This window comes from Petromyzon marinus, chromosome 4 (genome assembly GCF_048934315.1).
Source record: "Petromyzon marinus isolate PM22_M1 ecotype Great Lakes invasive population chromosome 4, UKy_Petmar_22M1.pri1.0, whole genome shotgun sequence".
NCBI classification, from domain to species: Eukaryota; Metazoa; Chordata; class Hyperoartia; order Petromyzontiformes; family Petromyzontidae; genus Petromyzon; species Petromyzon marinus.
The window spans coordinates 11,086,162-11,110,926 of NC_133670.1; the positions used below are offsets into that span (position 1 = coordinate 11,086,162).

The 24,765-nt window shown below is 45.0% G+C and overlaps 1 long non-coding RNA gene across 1 annotated transcript; it reads right to left on the minus strand.

The window, feature by feature from the left end:
• Positions 1-2,925: 2,925 nt before the first annotated feature.
• LOC116938733 (uncharacterized) lies at positions 2,926-23,373 on the minus strand. The gene is made up of 3 exons (XR_004402313.2): positions 22,927-23,373; positions 20,363-20,438; positions 2,926-9,013 (listed from the first exon to the last, which is right to left on the minus strand). It is a non-coding gene; the product is annotated as an uncharacterized LOC116938733 (long non-coding RNA).
• Positions 23,374-24,765: the final 1,392 nt, after the last annotated feature.

A 24,765-nucleotide genomic window follows, 5' to 3' on the forward strand; every position in this document is an offset into this window, starting at 1 on the left:
TCTGGAGTCCTTGTGTTTGGGAGGGCTTTCCTCCAGCAGTGGCGTGAGAAGTTCATTGCAGGGCTGCACTTTTAACTTTTTGTAATCTCAACGTAATGCGTTATAAATTGAATAGAATACACCTTAGTTAAATACAGATACGCAGTGTCTAGCGAACGCCACCTGCAAATACAATTATTCATGGAATATAAGATAATAAATGTAAAGCTGAACACACAAAGTGATTACAGGCTACTGCGAAAGGGAATTGAAACGTTGTAAATGTCGGGGAGGTATGAAAAGTCTCCATAGACGTCTAGTTGATTTCAATCATTAACACGAATCAATCATTAACGCCAGTGTTATTATTGTAGAGGGTGTATACCTCCACTGTACTAAGGTTTAAACGTAATAATAAGCCCATATTTTCAGTTTATTCGGCTAGGCAGAGTACAGTATAGTATTTCATTCAATGCATTTTGAGCGTACAGGAAATCAATTAAGAAAGCTACTGATCTTATATATAAACGGTCATGACTGGTTAACTTTGGAGGTCGTAACTTACTGCAGAAAGGTCATTTACGGCGGGTTTTAGTACACATCCGTAAGTTAACCTCTTGTGACAAACACGTTGTTTCTCTTGTGCGTGTTTATTAAAGCTTTCATAGTTCGCTTGCTTACACGTTATAATCGCCACGTTGTTGGTGTCTCTTGTTTCAAGAAACACACAAAAACGTGTACAAATAACACTCGGTCATTGTCCGTTGCCAATAAACCATTGGCGGCTCCTGAATAACTGTATTGTGGTCCTATTGTCATCAAAATAGTTTGGAGCAAACGTGACCGGCAGACCGGGCGGCAAGTGAGACAAATGTGGACCGGGTTTCGTTTGTATTAGGACTCATCAGCACAGTAAACAGTCACCAATGCTCTCTCTCTCGCGTTGCCACGTGCCAATGCTATTGCCAGTTCATTGACCTTGTGCTAAAAACAAATCAATCATTCACACTTGTTGGGTGCAACACCCATGATGATCAGGCCACACACTTGCGAGGATGATGATGATGATGATTCCAGACTGCGGTCATCCTCATTGTGGTAGTTGATTACGGCTCTGTGTGAGCCAAGCAGTAATCAACTACATCATTTTGCATGGTCCTTCACGAACAACGTTTTGTATAATGAGGAGAATAAGGGTCATCATCATGGTAATGAAAATTAGTCGGGACGCAATCACAAGGCGGTTGTTCTGAGGGGTGGCTGTTGTTTTTGGTGTTCGTGATTGTATACGTGGCGCAATCTTTGAAGTTATTTTGAGCCACGTGTTTTGATGTTAATGTCCCCTGACAGACTACAACAATGGACGCTTACGTGTTCACGTTACTACTCGATGTGGTGTCATAACTTGTTGTTGCACACTGTGCTACTAATAACAGCGGATAAAGAAGTTTTCATTCCTGGCTATGATACACATCGCTGTCAATCGGTGTAACCTGAACCTGCGCTGAACAGATCGTAGGATTAGCTTGTCTGGTCTGATCATGACATAGTAATACCCCAATTTACGTCTCTCCCACTGTTACGTCGTTTCACAAGCACGTCGTCACCTTATTCATACCACTAGCTGACTTGCGTCGCCTCAACCACACACTTCGGTCACTGACAGCATCGTCCGTCCCCTCTCGTATCCATCGCTTCTCAGCCTTTGCCTCCACCGACCCCGTACACGAACTGCCGTACTGTGTGTCGCCGCATAGAGAAATGTACTGTACTGTAGAGTACAGCATATAATGTACAATATTTTGGTGATTTGGAGGAAACAAAATGGCTTTTATTTACGTCGTTTAAATATTCGTTACACCTTTCAGGAAGACATCCCCAATGTAAACCGGCGTGTTACCGTATTCATAAATGGAGAGCGAAAGGCCGCCTGGCAAGGTAGTGGTCACACCATCCTGTCCCAATACGTTGTTCACTCACTGCACGTAGATGACCTACAGTTGATAAACCTAACTGTTATAATACTGTCTCGATGTATACTTGTTATCATGAGTGTCCTCATTAATTTCACACGTTGCAGGTCAGAGCATGAGAATAAACTGAGGCCACCATGCATTCCCGTGCCCACTCCTCTAGGGTTTTCTGCTCAATGTGTCACGGCAGGAGGTCCCTGGTGGCTTCACTGTGATCCAGCCATCATGGGCTGCTTAAAATCCAAGGCCACAGCGGACAAGTCCGCAGACCCCGAGCCCGTGGAGATATTGTCTATGAAGAAGCAATACAGGGCCGGGGAGGAGTCCGGGGTCCAGCCGTACGTGATGGACTTTGCCGAACGCCTAGCCAAGGACATCGTAAGCCGTGCCGTGCTCCAATGGGCAGAGCTTGAGCAACGCTACAGCGACATCCCCTACATCGAGGCGGACTGCGATTCTTAGCTGAGCCGTGCGTACGCGGCGAGCACGACTCCTCCGTCCGCCAACAAACACCCCCCGACGCAAGAAGATGAGCAAGAGCGGGATGAGGTTCCTCCACGAATCGCGATGGAGGAGTTATTTTCCACAGTACCCTGGAATTAAAACGGCATTAAGATGACCCAGACACTGTGGCCCGGGGGTGAGCTGTCCTCGTAAAGGTGACAACGCCATGGAGTAAACATTTCGCAAATGTATCAGAGGTGCGCGAATTGTGATGCCTTATTGTCCTGGGTTGTGCAGCCGAGGTGGTGTAAGATGGCCTGGGGTTGGCTTTATTTGGGCCCTGCTGCCAGTCGATCATCAAGTAGAACACACATGTTTTTTCTTATCGTAAATGCACAAATTACCTTTACATTCCACAACGATTTGAATAACTAATTATAGCGATATTAAAACCGCAACATCATAACTAACGGTGGACGTAAGTATAACTTTAACCGAACGCTGTAACTTATTTACCTGATCTGCTTGTTGTGGAAGTTGAATGTAAGTCAAAGAATACGAAAACAAATATATGAAAGTGCCGTTACTGAACATTTTATTTTCAACCAATCAAGATTCATCGAGAGCGTGTCTTGTCGGAAGCTTGAAAAGTGACGTTTGTTTTTTGCATCAGTACAATACCAGTAATAACATTGTTTTTCCAACTTCATGTAACCTGGTCTTTTTGGCAATCAACAAACAAAGGCAGATGTAGCGCCTCGACATATAAAATGCCCAATAATGCTCTTAAAAGTGTCACTATGTATAATTGCTGCATGGTGATATTTTCCTTTTTTTTGCGACATTAACAAGTTGCCAATGCACACCGGGTGATGTTATGTGGGTTTTTAATTTATCAAGCATGTCCCATAGCATAATGTTCCCAAATATCTGCGATGCAGTTTAAAATAATTCATGATTATTTGTCAGCACCACGTGCATTTGTATCTTCTTGATTAGATTCGAGGCAACACCTGTCACACACAGAACACAATGCCAAATTGCTTCTCCAAAGCTGTGTTATGCCAATGCAGACCATCAGCCATGCTGATGCACCATAAATAGATGCGGTGCTCGAGGCCACACATGAACATGATCATAACCGCAAAAAGCCAAGTTCTATAGGATGTGCCAGTCGTCTCGTGCAACTGGTGTGCAAGTGTACGTGATGAGTTGCACGTAAGATATCGCCATCTAGTTAGCACAGTAAACAACAAAAAATTAACACATTCATCAACAACATCGTATGGTCTTCAAAGGATTAAACAGCGTGAAATGGCTCTTTGTAGCACAAGATGTGCTGTTATACGTTTATATTTTTTTATTTTAAGGCATTGCTACTTACGAATGTGTTGAGTTTTCTACATCTTTGAATTGTGCCACTTTATTTTTGATCTTCATGTTTATTTTATTACAGCTAGGTTACTGCTAAATACACACGCGAAACACCACCATGCACATGCACAGTGTATGATATTGCACTCGGTATGGATTACAATATTGTGCGTGTGTACATACAATGTATATACTTTAAATGTAACGAAGTTTAATCCATACTGTATATGCGATACAGTAAATAAGGTATTTTTCATTGAGATGAAGACAATTATTGAAATAAAATGTACTAATGATAAATTATCGTGGTGGTTGTTTGTATACATATATACATGTATTCTGCCCCGAATTAATCGGTGTATCCTTCTCAACAAAGCTGGCTGGTGGCTTCTGCGCTCTCCAAGATCACATAGTTGCGGGGAGCGAGCACATGGGCACGATGAGCTGGCTTTGAGCACACATCGTCTGTACACTCTGCAACAACACGGACAAGTTAACGCAAGTGAAGCCAAGAATTGTCCCCGTCTTAGACGAGCAGTAGGCCACTGTTCATAGCCCCATAGTCAAGTCAAAGATTGCTGATACAATATAACATTAGTACAATTAAGTAATGGCTGTCCCAGATTTTCATCCTATACAAAAGGAGCTGAGAACAGAGCAGATTACATGATACAACAGCAGGCGATATCGTTTGAGCATTTAAAATGTGTTAACTTTGTTAACTTTAGACCTTGCTCGCCCCCCCCACCCACTGCCTAGGGGTTTGTCTACATTCCCGTACGGCTCTTATCTCAGAGCTCGCGGTGACAATGTTACATTCTCGTGGCAGGAGTCAGTCTCTCCATAGGACAACCACTCCAAAGCTCCCATTAAGTGGAACTAATTTAATCAACCTTGGAGAGAAGATGAGGGGCTGAGGTGAGCCATGACGAGGAATTGAAATTGCAATCTCATCCAGTTGTGAGTGAACAATGCCTCCTAGATAATGTGAATGATTTAGGCAACAAACTTTTATTTCAAGAACCAAAATGTGTTGACCTTGTGCAGTCTTTCCAACGTGTGGTCATCTCTTTCCAGGAAAAAAATACGGAAAAGTCTGAGCATTCTAAATAATCGATGGCAAAGATGGATTTGTACACCGAACATGTAAAAATATTCACGTGCTGTAGTTGTTCATGTCCTGCATGTAGGAACACTGAATAATGGAACATTTAACGCAAGTGTAATACAGTACATAGCCCTTGCTGACTTCAATTTACACATTCTTTTCAGCTTTGACGAGGTGAAAGTCTGCACTTTTTAAAGATTTTGATTTGAAGCTTTCGTGACTGCAAGAATCCATACTCTTTGGTCCTTTCGGTAAAGTCACGTACGTAGAAGAAAAATAATAATAGCTCACGACGTTTCGATCGCCACACAAGCAACCGTCTTCACGTGGGAGTGAGAAACAGGCTGCTGAAACAAGTCCTTATATATAGAGAGCCGAGAGGGGGTGGGGAGGGTTTCCGCATCGGGCAAGAGGGTGGGGGCTGGAGCTTGTGCTGAGGAGGTGGACATTGTCTTGTGAGAGATTAGCATGTCATTGTGTATTGACGCTATATCAGCCACTCGTGGAATAGAGTGCTCAACAGGGTGAAGGAAAGACAGCGCTGAACAGGGTTATTGCAATGTTTTTTTTATTTTTAAAGCTATCAAATAAGTTGCACAGCGCCAAGGCAAGTCCTTACACGCCAGAGGGATTTGATTGAATTTGCACGCATTGTTTCTATGTAATAGCACAAGCCAGAGCTGCCGTACTGTAGGCATTTCGGGGTTCACACAACAACCTCTCGACCTGGCTTTATTCCACGATGGAGTTGCTGCCCGACTGGCCTTTCCAATGCACTAACAATCACACCTCCAATTATAGTATTTATAGTCATGTTATTTGCAATTGAATACATTTTGTACAAGAGTGTATCAATGAGATTGTTAACGTGTATTAATGCGCACTATGGACTCGACGTCCCGAATTAAACTTCGGGCCACAGCTGGGAAGTGAAATCAAAACTGATCCTGCCCTCACCTCCATTCACCAACCTGCAATGATCATCATGGAGAAGTATGGTCTAAAAATCCCCATGACCCACATGGATTTGGGAGGGAATGTTTTATTTATTGATGTGTTCGCTCCCGTAACACTATAAACGCAGGCTGCACCTACAATATGAAAGGGTCACATTAGCAGCTGTAAAAATGACATCTCGTGGGTATGCACAGACTGCCAGATCTCACCTCTCCCCACATGCATTTCCCATGTCATTTTACCTTTCTTGGCTCTAGATAAATGTTTCAAAACCACACCTTATTTTTTATATAAGAGAAATGTAAACGTTCATTGCAATTCTATTCTGCAGTGCAAAAATTACACGCCATCTGCTGTATAATAAATTTTCTTCACCATTTAGAATACGAATTAACGTTAAGCTATTTGACACGGTTATGCCCTCAGGACACAGTGATTGAGCTGGTACAGTACCAAACACTTTGCGTACATCGGGACTGAATGTCATTCATTAAGGTTAATCATGGTGAGGTTTACAAAATATCCACCAGAGCCTGCACTTAATACAATCTGTCAAACTGCGAACATAATATTGGTAACTTTTACAATTACATTTGTGTCATATAATTGACAACAACATTACACCCATAGACTGGTACTGTTGAGTGACATTAAAGCAAGCTCGTTTCAGGTTGAAACCATAGGATCTATAATTAGCTCCAATCCCCCAAAGGGCACACATGTCTATGCGGTGTCTGTGTGGGAGCGTGCATGCTCGCTGCAGCAGCAGCAATTGCCAACCCCGTTAGGGGTTCGGTGCCGCCTTCGTTATTAATGAAGTCAAATGGCACCAAGAGGTGTGGACTCCAGCCGCCAGTCAGCTCAAGAAGCCAAACATGAACTGTTGACAGTGCAATTAGCCACCCTGCGTGAGAAATAATCAATACTTGAAACCAGGGCAATCATTAGGACCTTGGGACTCTAGCTGGAGTAGTAAAACAAAATCTACTTTGGGTTTCTTCAGTATGAATGCGCACAGGTGGGAGGATGAATGAATATTAAACTAAACCTTTTTTTAAATATTTTACCAGGTAAGACCCACTGAGCTATGAAGATCTTTTTCAGAAGCGATCTGGCCACAAATGATAACTCAATGGAGTGGTTCATCATGTGAAATTTTATAGCAGCCAACTACAATACGGAGGGAAAAAACTTAAGAAAAATCCCCGTGACCACAGTGAGAATATGCAAAGTCAAAATATGCAGGTGTCAGGGTCGGGATCGGGATCGAACCCACGCTCTCCGACATGCCAGCCAGGGTAGCTAGCCACTTTACACTGTGGCACCCCTGGAATATGAGGTCAGTGGTTTAATCCGTATTATCTTCACCGGATGGGTGCAGATGGGTGGTGACGTGGCAGCGGTAGAGTGTCCGTCGCTTGTTGTAGAGGTTCACGGTTAAAATCCAGCAGTGCCCTGAGTGGAGATTAAGGATCTCGTGATGTAATTTGTCACCGTAGCCCATTGCGGGCCGGCGTCATGGTTTAAATGCAAACATATTTCCACAAATACTCAATTGGAATGTACAGAGCAATCATCTCCCCCCCCCCCCCCCACTGCGAAAACTTGACAAGACCCTCCTTTAAAAAGTCATGAGATGCTGTCTTTCCTAAATAAACAAACGTAATAATAACTAGAAATCTATCCATACAACCTGTCTGGCAGACATCCAATCATCATCACTATCGTCAACAGACCAATATCAATTTATCGCTGGATTAAGGCTTTCCCACCTTCACGTCGACCCTCAAGATCTTGTGATGCCACGATCCATTTCGTTATTGCACATTGGATAATCTCAACACTAGCTTTTCCATACTCTTGGGCATATTCCACCTCTTGGCTGCCTTTCCATCATCTGTATTATGCATTGGCCATCATTGCTTCTCGCAATGCGTCTGGAACAAGCTCACTTACTTTTCTTAAAAGTTAATAAGAGGTCTTTAATTTCGCATTTGTTTTCTGATCCATGTTGGTCCTCTTACTGTCACGAAGTGTAATTCCCCATAAACTTTTCATCAGTGTCTACATTTTTGATCCCTAGATCATAGCAGGCAATATGCACTCATTGAAAACGCTGTTGTATAGGTACGTTTTGTAAGTTTATTTTGATTATTAATTACATTTTCTAAAAGATTCAACCTGCTCTGGCTTGTCTCTTCATTGCATTGTTGTAATCCTGGTCATCTTTTAATAATTGTTCAAGATATAAATAGTTTGCCGAGCTTTTTTAAAAACCATTACTCGACCAGAAATAAAATTGGGTTATAGTAGTAATAAATAGGATGATAAATAATTGCTACAAATTAATGCTGGACAAAAAAGGCAAGACAATCGTGACACGCCTACTTCATCGTTGTACTTTATTTTTTTTAAATGACATTGTAGAATACATACAGTAATTCTCGAAATTACTAGAGTATATAAAAAAATAAAAACGTGTGTGTCTGTGTACTTTGGATACTAATTATTTAAAAAAATGCCACGTGGTAGATGCCCGTATATGAACTAATTATGGCAACAACCACGCAAGTCCTTGCACATTTGTTCCTATGATTACTGTTGTTACATTGTTTTTGTAGCTTTATTTTGGTAATTAGAAAACATATGGTTAATCTAAATTGCCTTATGGTTGTTGTTGTTGGCTTGCACCACATTGTGATTTTTGCACAGCGTTTTAATACGTTTTTTTTGTGTGGAATATTTGCTGGTTTATTCCAGGATGTTTCTGTTGCGCGTCGTCGCTTTAAGATGTTCTGTATTCAAATTTTGTTTGTTGCGGTTGCACCCGACTTAAGAGCCGCATGGCTCACAGGGCTATACCTAGTAAATGAAACTTGAAACTTGAATTTAAAAGCACCTGTTAAAAAAGTAAACAGTCTTAAAATGTATAACCATACACTGTACACACACGATATATTATACAGACTGAGTGTGAAATCACATACACATAAGTATGTGAAATCACATACTTATGTGATTTTTAGATTTTGGGAATAATCTGCTGGCTTAAAGTGCCCCTTGCCTGGAGGGCACGCTGTCGTCTGCGGACCTCTGCATATGCCACGTGTCTCGTTGATTGGTTCGACGCAATTCCCTTTTGGTTCGTCGGATTCACAGATTCGGTCCTCTGATGTCACTGCAGCGGACACTCAACAGGAAGGCGTGTATGTTATTACCTGCAGAAAAATACGGTTTATGTTTAAATATATTTAACTGCTCTACACAGAAGGCTGAATCACTGAATGGATGCATGAGGGAACATTTTGCTTTGTGTGCAATTGCTCCCTAGACCTAATGTAATACCATTTCCATCCATGAGCACATGAATTATGGAATAGGCATATTTATACCCATTGGTTTTTCGAAGAGACCTTCACTGGTAACATCGCCAGTCAAAAAAACTGGTCAAACAGAAAGGTGTCAGGCACGAGACTTGCATGTGATTATAAATTAATAGGATGGTGGACTTATGTCCATGGTATTAACATGGAGCTCACATATCACCACATTATACCTTCTCTGCATTTAAACACTGATATACACAAGTGCGCGTGTGTCTGCGTGTTGCAACCTTTATGTTCATGGTTGTAATTGTTAATAAAATAGTAACGCTGTAAAGAACATTTTCCTGTGATGGGATGTATGAGTTTCACATGTCTGAAAGGAACCCTGCAGTAGCACGTAATGGATTACTTTGTGGAGGGTGTAATGTGAACTTCACGTCCACAAGTGGACAGGTCAGGACTGCTCACGCATGAGGCTCTGATCCACAAACAAACCAACCCTTAAACTTCCAGTGGAACTCACTGTGGTGAATTACTGTGTTCACATTTGTTAAACAACAACAACCGCCATTCGCCACTAAGTGGCGGTGACGTCACCACGACGCTTGTGCCAGGCTATGTGCACGTTGAGGCCACGTGAAGTGTCGAACGCCCGCTGGCAGGAGGTCACGGGGCAGACCCAAATGCCACAGGTCGACTGAGACGACTGGCTGATGCACCACCTGTGCCCCCTGCTGTACCAACTTGCTGTGCTTTAGCCACCCAGCGCTCCGCTCGTTGTTATGAGCGTCGCTCCTCCGCCCTTCGTTGTTGTTGGAGGGTGACTGCCTCCAACTGCCCAGTAGCGTCCTTCACGAGCCTCCTCCACAGAGGCCGATCTTGACACCACTGGTACCAGTCATCGGCAAGTCAACTCAGCTCCACGTCCTCCTGTACCACATCACTCCATCTCTTCTCTTGCCCATGCCACGATCGTTTATCCCTCTCAATCCGGCTGAACAAAAGCTGTTTAGGCATGCGGTGGCTGGGCATGCGGGCTACATGGCCCATCCTATGCAGCCTTGCCTGCCGGCGGAGCTCACCGATGGGACTTTGTCCAGATATTTCAAGGATTTGTGAGCTCCTCACACAATCCAGCCTGGTTAAGCCCAGGATCGATCGTAGGCAGGCCAGCGTAAATGTTTGTAACTGGCGAAGATGTTCCATTAGTGGGGTCCACGTTTTGCAAGCGTAGAGAAGGAAAGGAATGACTGTGGCCGAGAAGACCTGAAGCTTCGTGCGGAGTGACAGACCAGGTAGCTTCCACACAGCGTTACGCAACTGATGAAAAGATAATACCGCTCGATTGATTCGGAGTGAGACCTCTGCTGTTAAACCTAAGCCGGCCATCAGCACACTGCCCAGGTATGGGAAACTCTCCACTCTCTCCACAACTGCCCTATCACCAATTGGTAGTTGTGGGCGTGGAGTGTCCGATGGTACAAAATACCCAGGCGGGTGCTTAGTTTTGGTGGGGCTGATGGTAAGGCCCCACTTCTCCGTGGCAAGCTCCAGGTTCAGCAGCAGTGCCTCCAACTCCTCTGTATGAGCAGCAATTACCAGGTCATCGGCATACATTACATGGTTGAGCAATAGGGAGCCATCCCTTGACCGCACCCGGGCATCGATCAGCCTCCCATTGTTGTTGTTGTTGTTTCCTCGCACTTTCTGTTTTCGGTGGCGTTGTGTCGCCACTTTGGGAGGGTTTAGCCAGAGATCATTCGATTGCATTTTTGGGCAACTGAGAAAATGGAGACGTCTTCTGGCGTTGCTTGGCACAAAGGGCAGCAGTTTGGGGTGTTTGGGTCGATTCGATTTTGGGCATCGGCTAGCATGGAGCAGTAACCTGAAAGGAGTTGAGCCAGTTTTATGCGAGTTGCCCGGGTCAGGGATTTTTCGTCATCTGCTATGGGTGGGGGCCAACCCCCTAGCACGACATTGGGCTTGTCGGCGTTCAGGCAGTGCATGGTGGCAGCGGTGTGCAAGTAGTTCATAATCTATTTGGTGGTGCTATTTGATGGAAGAGCAATTAAAGTAGTTTGCACGTTGGCAGAGCTGAAGGAAAGCAAGGTGGATTTCATTTTCCTAGCAGGTGCAGGGGCTCTGAGTAGCTTTGTGCAAGGATGCGTTGTCGATATGGCATGAAGCCAGATATTGATCGGTGAGAAGCTTGCAGTGTTCTTGAATCGGAAGAACTTTGGTTTCTTTGTGGAGATGACCAATGGGCGCCATGAGGTGGCATCCTGTGGCTAGGCAAAGTGCTTGGTTTTTGGCGGTTTGGAGCTTTTGGTAACCTGTAGAGTAGAGGTTTGGGCACTAAATGGGACTGGCATAGTTGATGATGGGACGTCCAATGGCTTTGTAAGTTAGGAGTAAGTCTCCTTTTGTTGACCCCAAGATGTGCCGGCTAAAGCTCGTAAGATGTTATTTCGTTTGTTAACTTTTGCATGGGCTTTTTGCCATGTTGAGCGAAGCTGAACATGGTGTCAAAGGTTGCACCTATACATTTTGGGGATTTTGCTAATGGGAGGCGTTGGTTGTTTATTATGACGTTGGGATGTAAGTTGGCTTGATGAGGATCAGGTTGTAAAAGGGTGACTGTTGATTTGGATGTTGAGAGTTGAAGCGATCTATTGGCTAGGAAAGTGCTGAGCCGTTTTAGATAGGAGTTTATGGAGTTTTCCATTTTGGGTATATTTTGATTAGAAGTGTAAACTGTGATGTCGTCGGCATAGCTGACGACTTGTACTTCTTTTGGAGGAGTTGTTAGATCGTGGAGGTAGGCGTTGAACAGCGCTGGGGATACCATGAAACTTTGTGGTACTCCTGCATTAATGTTTCATGAGAAGGATTGAATATCACGAAAGAGAGTGCATGATTGGCGGCCCCTTAGGTAATTTGTAAGCCAGCAAACAAGGCCTGATGGTAGTGTAGAACTCTGGATGATGTTGATGAGCGTGAGGTGGTTAAAGGTGTCGAAAACCTTTGTAAGGTCAAGGGAAGCGACGATAGTGCAGGATGGGGGCTTTTTCTCATTGAAACCGTTTGCAATTTGGGTGGTTAGGTTGATAAGAGCTGTTGTTGTTGAGTGTGCAGGGCGAAAGCCATGTTGGTGAGATGAAGGAGGTAAGTTGGTGGTGATGATTGGAAGGATGATGGCCTCTAAAATCTTGATGAGCAAAGTAGGGAAATCGGCCTGTAGGACGTTGCTTGATTTAGGTCTTTGCCGGGTTTTGGAAGTGGGATGATTGTCCATGATTTTCAGATGGCCGGAATGAGGTTGCACTGGAGTGAGGCGTTAATAGTGGAGGCGAGAAACTTTATGCCAAGGGGGCCGAAGTATTTGAGGTGGGGCATAGCTATGCCATCGGGGCCAATTGCGGATTAATTTTTGGCTTTTTTGATAGCTAGTTTCACCTCTTCAAGGCTAAATTGGGGGGGCGTGGTTTAGAGGTAGTTCCTTGATCCGACGGATTTTTTGATGGGTGGATTTATTGGAAGAGTGTGGGACGACTGATGAGAAAAGTTTGTTGAACTGGTTGGCGATGTTATTGATGTTTATGACGGATTTTTTGTTGAAATTGACTGCGCCATTGGGTGGCGGTTTGGAGTGTCTGTCTAAGGCTTTGATGGTCTTCCAAAGTTTTGATGAGTTTTGTTGGTGGTCAAAAGTTTCAACAAACCTGTGCCAGCGCTCTGTTTTGGCTTGATTGATTCTCTTTGTGATTTCAATATTGAAGGCTGGGATTTGTGGTGAAGTAGGATTTTTAGTCTTAATAGTGTTTCGTTGGTTTATAAGTGTTGAGGCTTTTTTTATGGAGGCAGCGAAGGTGTTGCTTGTAGCAATCCCCCGGGATGGTGTGCTTGGTAGTAGTTGTGATTATGTTTCTGAAAATCTTTTCAGAGTTATGTGCGGATGTGTGGATATGGTTGATGTTGTCGGCGAATAATGCTTTTGATTCTGAAGTAAAAAGTGGCCAGTTGGCTTTTTTTTAAGTTGTAATACAAGCGGTTTTTAGGAGTTTGTGAAGGCTTGGTGGCATTGAGGGTCAACACAATCGGTAGGCAATCGGATCCTAGGGCCGTAAAGACTTGCCAGTCGTTGATGAAAGGTTTCCTGACACTATTGAGATATCTGGTGAGGATGAAGGGCCAGATGACGGAACTCTGGTTTGATTTTTTTCATTGAGTACCCCATAGGGGGAGCCGTTCATGATATCGGCAATGAGGTCACCACGTGCATCTGAAAGTGAAGAGTGCCAAAGTTTGTTGTGGACTTTTAAATGTCCAATAACAATTGAGCCGTTGTTTGGTAAAAGTCTATTTATATTGAACTGGGCAAGAACTGGTCGGTGGGATGTAGACGTTGATTATAGTGAGTGGGCCTAGATAGTATTTGATACGGATGCTTAAGAATTCTGTGGTCATATCAGAAAGAGGCATTGGGATTTAAATTTCTTCAAATTGAATGCTGTTATGGATGAGGAAAGCTAGACTGCCACCAGCTGTTGGTCGGTCTCGACAGTGGAAAGTTACATTTTGAAAGTTGGGCGGGCGAGAAGTGGATTTGAATTGTTTCTTGGATGGCGGCTATATTAATGGAGTTTTGTTGTCGGAAGGTCCTGAGTTCAAGAGATTTGTTGTTGATGCCATTGATGTTTGGTTGATGGATTTTTAGGTCGTTTATGTTGTGGACGTTTTGCTGTGGTTGAAATGGTGGTTGCGATGGATGAGGTGGTGATGCTAGTGTGGTTGTGCAAGGTGGAGTTGTTGAAGTGGATGATGTACAATATTTGCAGTACCAGCCAGAATTTGAACTGGGAATGCGAGCTAAAGTAGTGCAGTGTTTGTGGTACCAAGCTTTACAACCGTTGCATTGGATAGAATTTGCATTGACGTTCTTTCTGCAGCCGTCACAAGGGACAAACGGGCCTGGATTCAATTCGACGTCCCCAGCAATAATGAGAAGCCAGTTCCAGTATGCCGGGAGGCCTGGGCTGGCTGCCAAAAAAAACAGGAAAGTGCGAGGGGTGATGTTGCCATTTGCAAGTGCTTTCGTAGTACTTGGTCTCTCCACTTCGAACCAGCGGCAACACTGGAGAGGCCTCCCATTGTATCTGTACCAGATGGAAATTCCTCCGGTACAGCTATTGAAGGCTTCACAAACTACGTGGTCGAAATAGATGTTAAATAATGTGGGAGCCAGAGGACATCCCTGTCGCACCCCAAGGTGTGAATGGCTCCGACTCCCGGCCACGTAGTTTTACCCGAGCCCACTCACCATCATGAAGGTCCTTAATGATCGTGAGAAGAGGGTCAGGGACTCCGAAAGCACGAAGAACAACCCAGAGCCCAGGCCTACGGATGGTATCATAGGCCTTGACCAGGTCAATAAAGCAGAGATGTAGGTCTTGTTGGAATTCCCTACACCTCTGCTGTAGCAGACGGACAGAAAATATGGCATCTGTGCAGGACCGCCCTTTCCTGAAACCACATTGGGGCTCCGCAAGCCTCTCCTCAGCGTGCCTAACAAGGCGATGTTGAATAATCCTTGCCAGGACCTTTCCCGGCACACTGAGGAGTGAAATGCCCCTGTAGTTGTTACAGTCTGTGCAGTCCCCCTTCCTAAAGAGGGGGACCACCTGGGAATCCTTCCAATCCTGCGGAACCCGTCCAGTGATCTAGACTATTGTTATGATGTCATGTAGGACAGTCTGTGCACAAACGCCACCCTCCATCAGCATTTCGCTTGGGAGATCATCTCTGCCCGATGCCTTTCCTGGTCTCAAGCTCTGGATCGCCTTAAGTAATTCCTCAACAGATGGCACCTCAGCCAGCCACTCACAGGGGTGACTTTTTATTTCAATATTTGAGGCACTGCAGCCTCGGCAGGGTCATCCCCACTTTGTCCCACGTTGTTTTCGAGGCTGAGGGATTTCCCCTCCCCCAAGACCTCACAGAAATGCTCAGAAAATCTGCAAACCTGTTCCTGGGGGTCGGAGATTGGACCACCGTTCTTTCCCCTAATCAAGGTAATAGGTGTGGCGCTGCAGGTTATTTTTTTGTTGGAATTAAAGAGCGATTTGTGATCATGGACCATTGAGGCAGACTCCATCTCCCCAGTAACCTGCGACTACCACCCATCCTTGCAGCACCTCACAGCTCTCAGAACCTCCGAGCGAAGGCTACGGTAAGCCTCCTCATTCTCCGACGTGGGATGCTGTAGCCGATGAGAGTTGGCCTGTCACTTTTTCTCAGCCAGCTTGAACACCTCCTCTGTCAGCCAGGGTCTCTGGGGAAGTCTGGACCGTGTATACAAAGCAGCCATTGCAGCTGCATGAGCCACAGTCCTAAACCTCGCCCATTCCCTTCGACATCAGGAGGAGTGGGGGATGATGACAACCCCAGCCGCAAGCTGAGACCATGCCACTAAGAGTTTGAATGGGGTCCTGGGTGTACACCCACCACCGGAGTGGAAGAATAGCAGGTGCATCTTACAGATGACAAGTCGATGGTCAGTGGCAGATCAGCTCCACGGTAGGTCCTGGTGTCAAGGACATGGGCCTGCATCCGCTGTTCTGTCACTATGTAGTCCAGCAGATGTTCTTGCTTGGACCCGGCATGCATCCATGATGTTGTGTGGATGCGCCAATGCCGGAACAGTGTGTTGGTAATTACAAGCCCATGGGCTGCACAAAAATCTAGCAGCCTCCTGCCGTTGTTATTGAACTGGTCTGGCCCATACCTTTCAATCACTCCAGACCAGGTGCCAGCATCATGACCAACTCGGGCATTGAAGTCACCCAACAAAATGACTCTATCCTAAGGGCCACTTTAGCTAGCACCTATGACGGGAGGTCATAGAAGGCAACTGACTTATCGGCCTTGCCTGCATCCCTCCACAGATGTTCGTCTTTGGTGGGGGCATAAGTAACCACAACCACCACTCCTCGCCTCTGGTTGATGGGAAGGCGAACCCAAAGTAACCTGGGGCTTATAGCTTCCAACACCTCACCGCCATGCTCCCAAGCCCCCTTCATTCTTTTGTTCAGAAGAAGAGCCACTCCCTGTTGTTTGGCAGTCTCCTGCCCCGAGTAGAGGACTGTCCACCCCTCATGGTGGCAGGAGCCAGAGCTGGTCCACCGGACCTCCTGAATACCACAGAGACCCAGGCGGTACCGGTCCAGCTCTCAACAGAGGAGTGGCAGCCTCTCCTCCGCAGTGAGCGTTTAAACATTCCACGTGGCCACACTTAGTGGTTTTTTGTTGTTTCTGGAGGAGCCCCGAGGGTAAGGATTCAGTCTCCTGGCTCCACCAAATGGGGTTTGGCCAGGAGATGGCATAGACGCCTGTCCCCCCGGAGCCTCCGGCACAAGCTTATTAATAGAAAAATTCCGTCGTGGTTTTATGGTAATTAATTGAAGGTGGAGGGGTTACCAGCTCCTCGCACCCGACCAGAGCCCCCATTTGGCCGCTGAGGTGGTTACAAACGCCATGAGGGGAAAGGCCAATTTACATTGGCCCTCCCCCAATGGCACTGCCCACCACAGCGTTGCTGCCCCGCACCACGAGGAGGTAGGGGGTTGATTTTGCTGGACAAAACAAACAGCTCTTCACACCCATGGGCATGAAGGCCAAGCATATTACCTTCCATGAGTTTGTTGTCCTTCCCCCACACCTCTGATTCGCACGGTTGGCTCTGTACGGTGTGATTGAAGTACAATATACATATGTAGTGACATTGGGGATGTCACTGTGTGGTGCCGGCCCGGGAGGGCCGTGGCGTGCGATGTACTTGCGTCGTGGACAGCATCGTGTGTGTTGCTGAGTGAGGCCGGCTCTAGCACAGCACGGCGTGCGATGCACCGTCATCGCGTACACCCCGTAGGTGGGTGTAGTACCAGCCCTAGCGGGGCTTGGTGAGCGCTGGGATAGCGCGGGCACCACGCATAGCGCGCAGTGCGAACTCCCACGAGGGGGAGGGGTGAGTGTCAGCCCAGGGACAGGGTTGCCCTGAGCCATGGCACTCTGGTTGACCCCGTAGACACGTGATCTGGATTGTCCATAGAGAGGCCCCCAGGTGGGGGGTGGGGGGGGGGGCTCAGGGGTGATCACGTGTCTAGGGAGAGCTCTCGAGAGGGATTGAGAGGGACCTAGAACGCTCGAGAAGGCGGGCGGGGCCGAGGGCGGAGCCGGCCCCGACCCGGGAGGATATAAGGTGGGTCCCTGGAAGGGACTGGGGTCGCTTCATTCTACAAGCTGGAAGCTCCACGTCCTATGTCTGAAGAGGCAACAACACATGGCCCAGGACCCGAGTGAGGGTCTGGTCCATCGTAGCCGTGACTCCTGTATGGTAGTGTAGTTAGCTGGGTGGTCACCACCCTAGGCTGTATCTGGTAAAGGGGCAGTTACCCCTTTTGTATATACTTGTTGTGAAATAAATGTGTTGCCTCTGAAGAACAACGTCTGTGACTCAGTTGGTTTCACTACACATACATTACAAACACAAACCCCCAAAGACATCCCAACAAAGCAACTTGAACCCAAAGCTACCGACCATAAACCTCTGTGAGGATGTCTGTTGCCACTGACCAGTTCTGGGTCTATGGTTTATGATGATGGACTATGGAATTGTAGGAAGGGGATCAGCCTTCTGACATGAAGAATTTCACATGTGATAACACTGCGCAGTTGTTTGAAAAGTAACCTTTTCATTTTAAAAAAAACTTCCCTTTTTCGGTATTGTAATTGTCCATCCCGGAATTCTACGTTTCTATTTTGTACCCATGTCGTCCCTGCTCCGATAGTGAGGTTGTTTGTTTCTCTCTTAGCCAATGCACACCTTTTGGCTGTTAATACAGTATGTACAAAGTACTTTTATTACCAGCCCTGTACGTGTGCTTTGTCAACGGCAATGTAGCAGAGTCAATAGAGTGTAATGCTATCAGCACTGCTTTATGGAACCGTTTTGTAATGGATATACTGTATATTTCTTGCAGTACATTCACAACTATAACCGAATAAATAGTGCACTACAGGACTTGGAAAATATCGTTGCAAAACCATGTTACTATCCACGAGATACAGGATATGATTTACTGGCTTTAACTGATGACAGATCATCTGAGTTAAAAATTGGGTGCCATCGTTAACAACAGGGAATGGTTCTTTAGTCAGTGTGGCTATCTTACTTTGGCATCTTGCATCCTGTGCATAATGCACATACCAACTGCTATCACAATTTGAATGCTGAAATAAAATATTATAATTGCTGTAGGCAAATGCGTGGTATAGAGTTCCATTGGCAGCAATTTGGTGGGGTTCAAGGCAGCCTTCACTATTGTAATTTCAGCCTATTTTATTGTGGTCACCCCATAGCTATCTTCAGGTCCTCTGTTCTGACACTGGCAGTGCTGTATAGCACAGCAGACCTGGGGCTATGTGCAAGCCATGCTCAGCGTGAATGGGCTGAGTTTTGAAAAAATCTTTAGTCGATTAAGCAAGTGCAACAATCTTAACACATAACGGTTCCTGCAATTATCTAGTTACTATATAGCCAATATAATTGTAGTGTGTACTGTAGGTGACATGCGACACCACTATTTGTTTCCATGGAAAAACACAATTGTGCGGCTGGCGTGTGGACTGAAGAGGCATTTTAAATGCGTACAGCTCTATATTGGTGTTGTGGGATACAATTTCAAGCTCTTATTACGGTACAGTTTGTGCATGACTGACCCCTATGTAAGGTGACATCAAATATATACATGTTGATACCTTCTCTTCCTTCCATTAACATTGCAGACTTGTACTCTTGCGTGGTTAATTTGAAATTACTAAACATGAATATTATCATTATTTAAAAACTAATGTGCTTATTCATCTTCATTGCACCAACATCTGGAAATGTGCATCTGTTTATTGGCTGCGTTGTAGCATATATCGGTGCATTACTGATCTGAGAGAGAAATGAAAGCTAAAACCGGTAAATGAGCGGTTAAGCTGTAATAGATGGGTCATGCAACATTTGCCTAATGTGTGGGGACGTGTCCCAAATTTCTGAATTGGAATTGAGAATGTAATGTTTATGTGACTACTGGGATGAGTGGGGATAGGGTCAGGCACTGGACCTGCCTGACGTCAATCTTCAATGAGCTATATTTAACTTGGATAATCTAAATTCATCATTTTAGGTTGGTTATTACACTTACAGGCGATGATTGCAGAGATTTGTAATGAAATTGTTTTAAATTTGGATTTATTAATGTTTTGGCCCAGTTGAATAAATTCGCAATAGTTTAAAGAATAGAAAATTGTTAAATATGTACTGCAATAAAAAATAAAATATGTACTTACAGGCAAACTGTGATATGCATTGTGTATAACAATTTAAAATGTACAGCCCTTTGTCAGTCCAATGTGAGATGAAGGCCTCCTCATACTGTGTCAATCATGGGAGTTGTTGGACCATACTTCACCACGTTGGTCAGTCCGGGTTGGTAAAGGGGTGGGCCAGGTTTGGTTCAGATATCACTCGCTTTTAATGTTAGCCATGGCTGGGAATCAAACTCAGCTTGGCAGGTTCATAGCGCAGTGCGTTAATCACTTTCGCTACTGCTCAGTCCAGATTCATAATAGTACTGTCGTTCATAAAATACAGTAGATAAAATACTTTGTACATACTGTATATATATATAACAGTGTTAGATTTACGAAGTGGAACATCATTATTAGCATGTGCCGTAAATTAAAATTCTCTCTAGACATTGAGAATACTGCATGCAAAAATCGGCTTCTCTATTAGCATTAAATTGCACGCATTGATGGAAAAAATTTAAACTCTTGCCAAGCCTCTCAGATTAGGTGGGCTATGAGCGGTGCGAAATAAGTTGAACATACATACATTAAATGAATGCACTGTACAAGTATATTCATCTCTCCACTCATTGTTCTATGGAACATTGATCACATTCATGATTTTCAGTAGACCCGGTAATATCGTGAAGTGAGCATTCTCATGTTATCAGGGTATAATTGAGTACACTTTGTAAAACACACATTTGGTCACTTGGGCTGATAAAACAAAAATCCAGCATGCACCAAGAATAATATATCTATTTTAAACAGTCATTTAATAATAAGTAAATGTCAAAACACCTTACCCTCACGGCAGGAAATCACTTTACGGGATATTCTGTTCCAATTATGAAACGCAGAGCCTTTGAAATCCTGGCAGACCTAAAGGAGAGCAGCAGGTTTCTGAAAAGGTTGTTTGAGTAAATGTAATACGTAGGGGGCTTTCGAGACCAATACCAAAGACGACAAGCGTTTTTTGGGTTACATCGCGTAAATATAAATGTGTCGTACACCCACCACGTGAACAGAACATGCCGATGTATTACTACTTCAGCACAACCATTACATTGCTATGAATGGATCCGATTGCTCAAATGTGACTAAGCCACCAGCCGTGACTGTACTGCCCTCATTATCAGTGCAATAACTACACAACATTTAAAAAAAATAGTCCTTGTAAAAAAAATCTATCTGTTCTTCCTCGTAAATAGATAATTATGCAACTTAATGGCTTTAACACTTTGCTCTAAGTTCAAGACATTGTGAAATTACCTTTTTCGTAACAATTGCAATAAATTATTCAGAGTTCTGGGAAACCACAGACAAGCAGGGAGATAGCCAGAACTGCTTCCAACAAATACCCATGCTCTGTGGTCCTATATTTGGAGGCGGCAGCTCACATTGCCTCACGAGTGCACAAATATCAACAGATACGGAAAACTTAATTGACTATTTCGGCATGTACAGTACATGTGTGCATGAGTGTAATTTGCAATTCAGATGGGGTTGCATCTGTCCCTATAAAACGTGGGAAAACCTGCGCTTCAGGTGAATGCTATAACTTCAATTCAAGCCAGACACAAATCGTTCACATAGACGCACCATTGATGCATCACGGTATTTTTAATTTCCTTCATCAAGGTTTTTTTTATTAAGAACGTGTTCTTGTTATTCTGCAGGACATGTGATAACCCTTTTTTGGTAATTACACATATAATGCTATATATGTTAGCAATATTACATTGTGGCACAGAAAAAAAACCTGTTTCCATATCCCCCGTGCATTATGGCTGTGTTTTACCACACTACGATACAACAAATAAACCCTCATTGGTCCTGACGCTAGGCAGACCGGCTATAGCAGTAGTGTCATTTAAAGCTCCGTGCATTTTCACTGAGTAACACTAAGATTGCTAACTGTGCTGATGTTCCTAGGATGGTCCTCTTTTTTAAGTGACAAAATAAAAAAAAGCAATGTCTCTATAATATATCTATTTTTTTTAACCCAACAAATAATTCTTAGAAAACCCATCAGCAGCACAAGCGGCCTTCTGAGAGTGCATCATTTCAGCAGCATTGTTTCAAGACAAGTCTGGACCGGTTTCAACATAGTGTCTCAGCAGCAAAAATGTTGTAATACAAAATTCAAAAAATCATTCGCATCGTTGTGGAGAATATAAATGACAAAATAATAAGTAGACACTCACATATCCTTCTTATCGAGGTAACTGTCCATTGTGGGAAATCCGCAAGTCGTCCCGGGACATTCAAAGTGCTGTACCAGTTATTGTCAGTTGCGAAATCAAACGTTGCTCAAAACAACGTTTGACATGTAGTTCTCCCCTCGTATGGTACTGTGAGATTCTTCTTCCATTGATGATCATCATCACCACCATTGTCAGCCATGGTCAATCCACTGCTGGATGAAGACCTCCCAAAGCCACCTCCACCACCACTCATCACGTCTTAATTTTTTATTGTTGTTGTTGTATCTCAAGAGGTCGCAATCCTTAAAATTCCACTCTGTATTTAGTAAAGTAGCGCCAGCAAAGGGCAAGGGGCATTACCCAGCATACCCGTGTCGGAGCAGCTGCCACTTTTTTGGCCATAGGCTTTAGTTGTCCTTTGTACCCCTAGCCCCCCATAAGCGCCGCACCACACAGCAATGTCCATCTGTGATGTCACTCTGCCTCGAGTGAAATTTTATTTGGGGAGGAAGTCAAACGTTTTACAGGGGATGAGATGAACTGACTTTGTGTTCAGAGTGAGCGGGTCAGAAAGAAGCACGGCGCGGGTGTGCAAACAGAGTGGACCCGTCGTTACACCCACGTTGTGATATACCTCTTAGTGTCGAAAGTGTGGTGCCATCCTTTGAGTTTGAGACGGTGCGAGACGATGCGCGTGGCGTAAGGGGCCATGTGTGTTTGAGTGAACACGACATAGAGCACACATGTGACAACCGCTGCATTCATCAGCTGGCATGGAGCTTATAAAACCATAAATCCTGGACCATCCATAATGAATGAGATTTCTTATGGATTATGGGCTCTCCACTTCTATGTTTGATGATTGTCAAAGGACTATTATATTTTATGTACTCCATAAGCACATTACCCGTCCTTACACCCAGGATGTGAGATATACCTTAACAAACATAAGAGAGACAATTTACCAGAGCTCTACTTGCTAAAACACATTTCGACATCAATTGCAGACCCGAGTAAGTGTCAGAAAATGAACCAAATTATTATTATTTTTAAGTGTAGCGAACTTTTACTGGCTAGTACGCGGTTGATTAAACAAAAACATGAATCAGTGCCCCAAAGGTAAAATATGCAACTTTTTAAAAAAATAATCTCAACAAACTCACCGCTGAGAAAACCTGCGTTCATATTTTGCGGTGTCAACGCTGAGCCGCAAATGCCCTGCCATCAGGGAAGGGAGGCTGAAAACGTTGAGGGCTAGGGGGCGGAGTCCTATTGTTCTCTTGACAATGTAAATAACCCAAAGGAGCCGCGTGCTCGAGTTTGCAAAGACAGTGCAAGCGCACAGTATTGCCTCAGAACACACAGCGAGGACATTATCTGATTATGCATTGGTAATTGCGCAAAACACCCGACTTTCAACGGACACTTTTTTGTTATCAGGTAAAGGGCTATTATAATAATAATCAGCTCATGGAAACTCAATTTTGTTATTTTTCTTATCCAGTAAGTATGTTGAAGCATCATTGATCAATGCCAATGTACATCGTGCTTTGGAGTTAGACTTTCATGCATCAAACATGCGACGTTAAAGTGACGTGGCGATCACATTAGTGACCCCACCCAGTGTGTGTGTGTGGAGTGACCCCCATCCACCCAGTGTGTGTGTGTGGAGTGACCCCCACCCACCCAGTGTGTGTGTGTGTGTGGAGTGACCCCCCCCCCACCCAGTGTGTGTGTGTGGAGTGACCCCCACCAAGTCTGTGTGTGTGTGTGGTGTGACTCCCACCCACCCAGTGTGTGTGTGTGGAGTGACTCCCACCCACCCAGTGTGTGTGTGGAGTGACCCCCACCCACCCAGTGTGTGTGTGGAGTGACCCCACCCAGTGTGTGTGTGGAGTGACCCCCACCCAGTGTGTGTGTGTGTGGAGTGACCCCCACCCACCCAGTGTGTGTGTGGAGTGACCCCCACCCAGTGTGTGTATGTGGAGTGACCCCCACCCAGTGTGTGTGTGTGTGGAGTGACCCCCACCCAGTCTGTGTGTGTGTGTGGAGTGACCCCCACCCAGTGTGTGTGTGTGTGTGTGGAGTGACCCCCACCCAGTGTGTGTGTGTGTGTGGAGTGACCCCCATCCACCCAGTATGTGTGTGTGTGTGGAGTGACCCCCACCCAATGTGTGTGTGTGTGTGGAGTGACCCCCACCCACCCAGTGTGTGTGTGTGTGGAGTGACCCCCACCCACTCAGTGTGTGTGTGTGTGGAGTGACCCCCACTCAGTGTGTGTGTGTGTGGAGTGACCCCCACCCACCCAGTGTGTGTGTGTGTGTGGCGTGACCCCCACTTAGTGTGTGTGTGTGTGGAGTGACCCCCACCCAGTGTGTGTGTGTGTGTGTGGAGTGACCCCCACCCAGTGTGTGTGTGTGGAGTGACCCCCCCCACCCAGTGTGTGTGTGTGGAGTGACCCCCCCCCCCCCCCCCAGTGTGTGTGTGTGATCGACCATTTCAACATCAGTGTGGGAATGTGCCCTTTCAAACACGACCTCTGCCCCCTGATGTACTCCCTTAACCCTCACAAGCAAATGTTGGGAACGGACCTCCACGTTCAATTTGTCAGACATGAAACATTGAACGTTGCTTAATCGTTGCACGCAACACATTGTGCAACAATTATACGGAGCCTTCTATTTTTTATTTTTTATCCGATCTTCTATGAAAACGGTACCTCAATCAGTCTCTGACCTGCTGGTATCCTATGTTGACAATGTTTACACGTATGGCTTTCGCCACACGCACATACATGTCAGACAGATTAACGATTAAAAGTGTTTTGTTTTACATAAAGTCAGCCCAATGAAGGAGCGTCTTTATGTTACGAGTTCGCCTGCTTCTTGGTAACATGACTTATCTGCTTGCTAATGCAAAACATCAACGTCTTGACAGAGAGAGCCTGAGTACCATTGTGCAGTCACCCAGTCGGTTAGTAGCTCATCAGTGGCTGCCCCTTT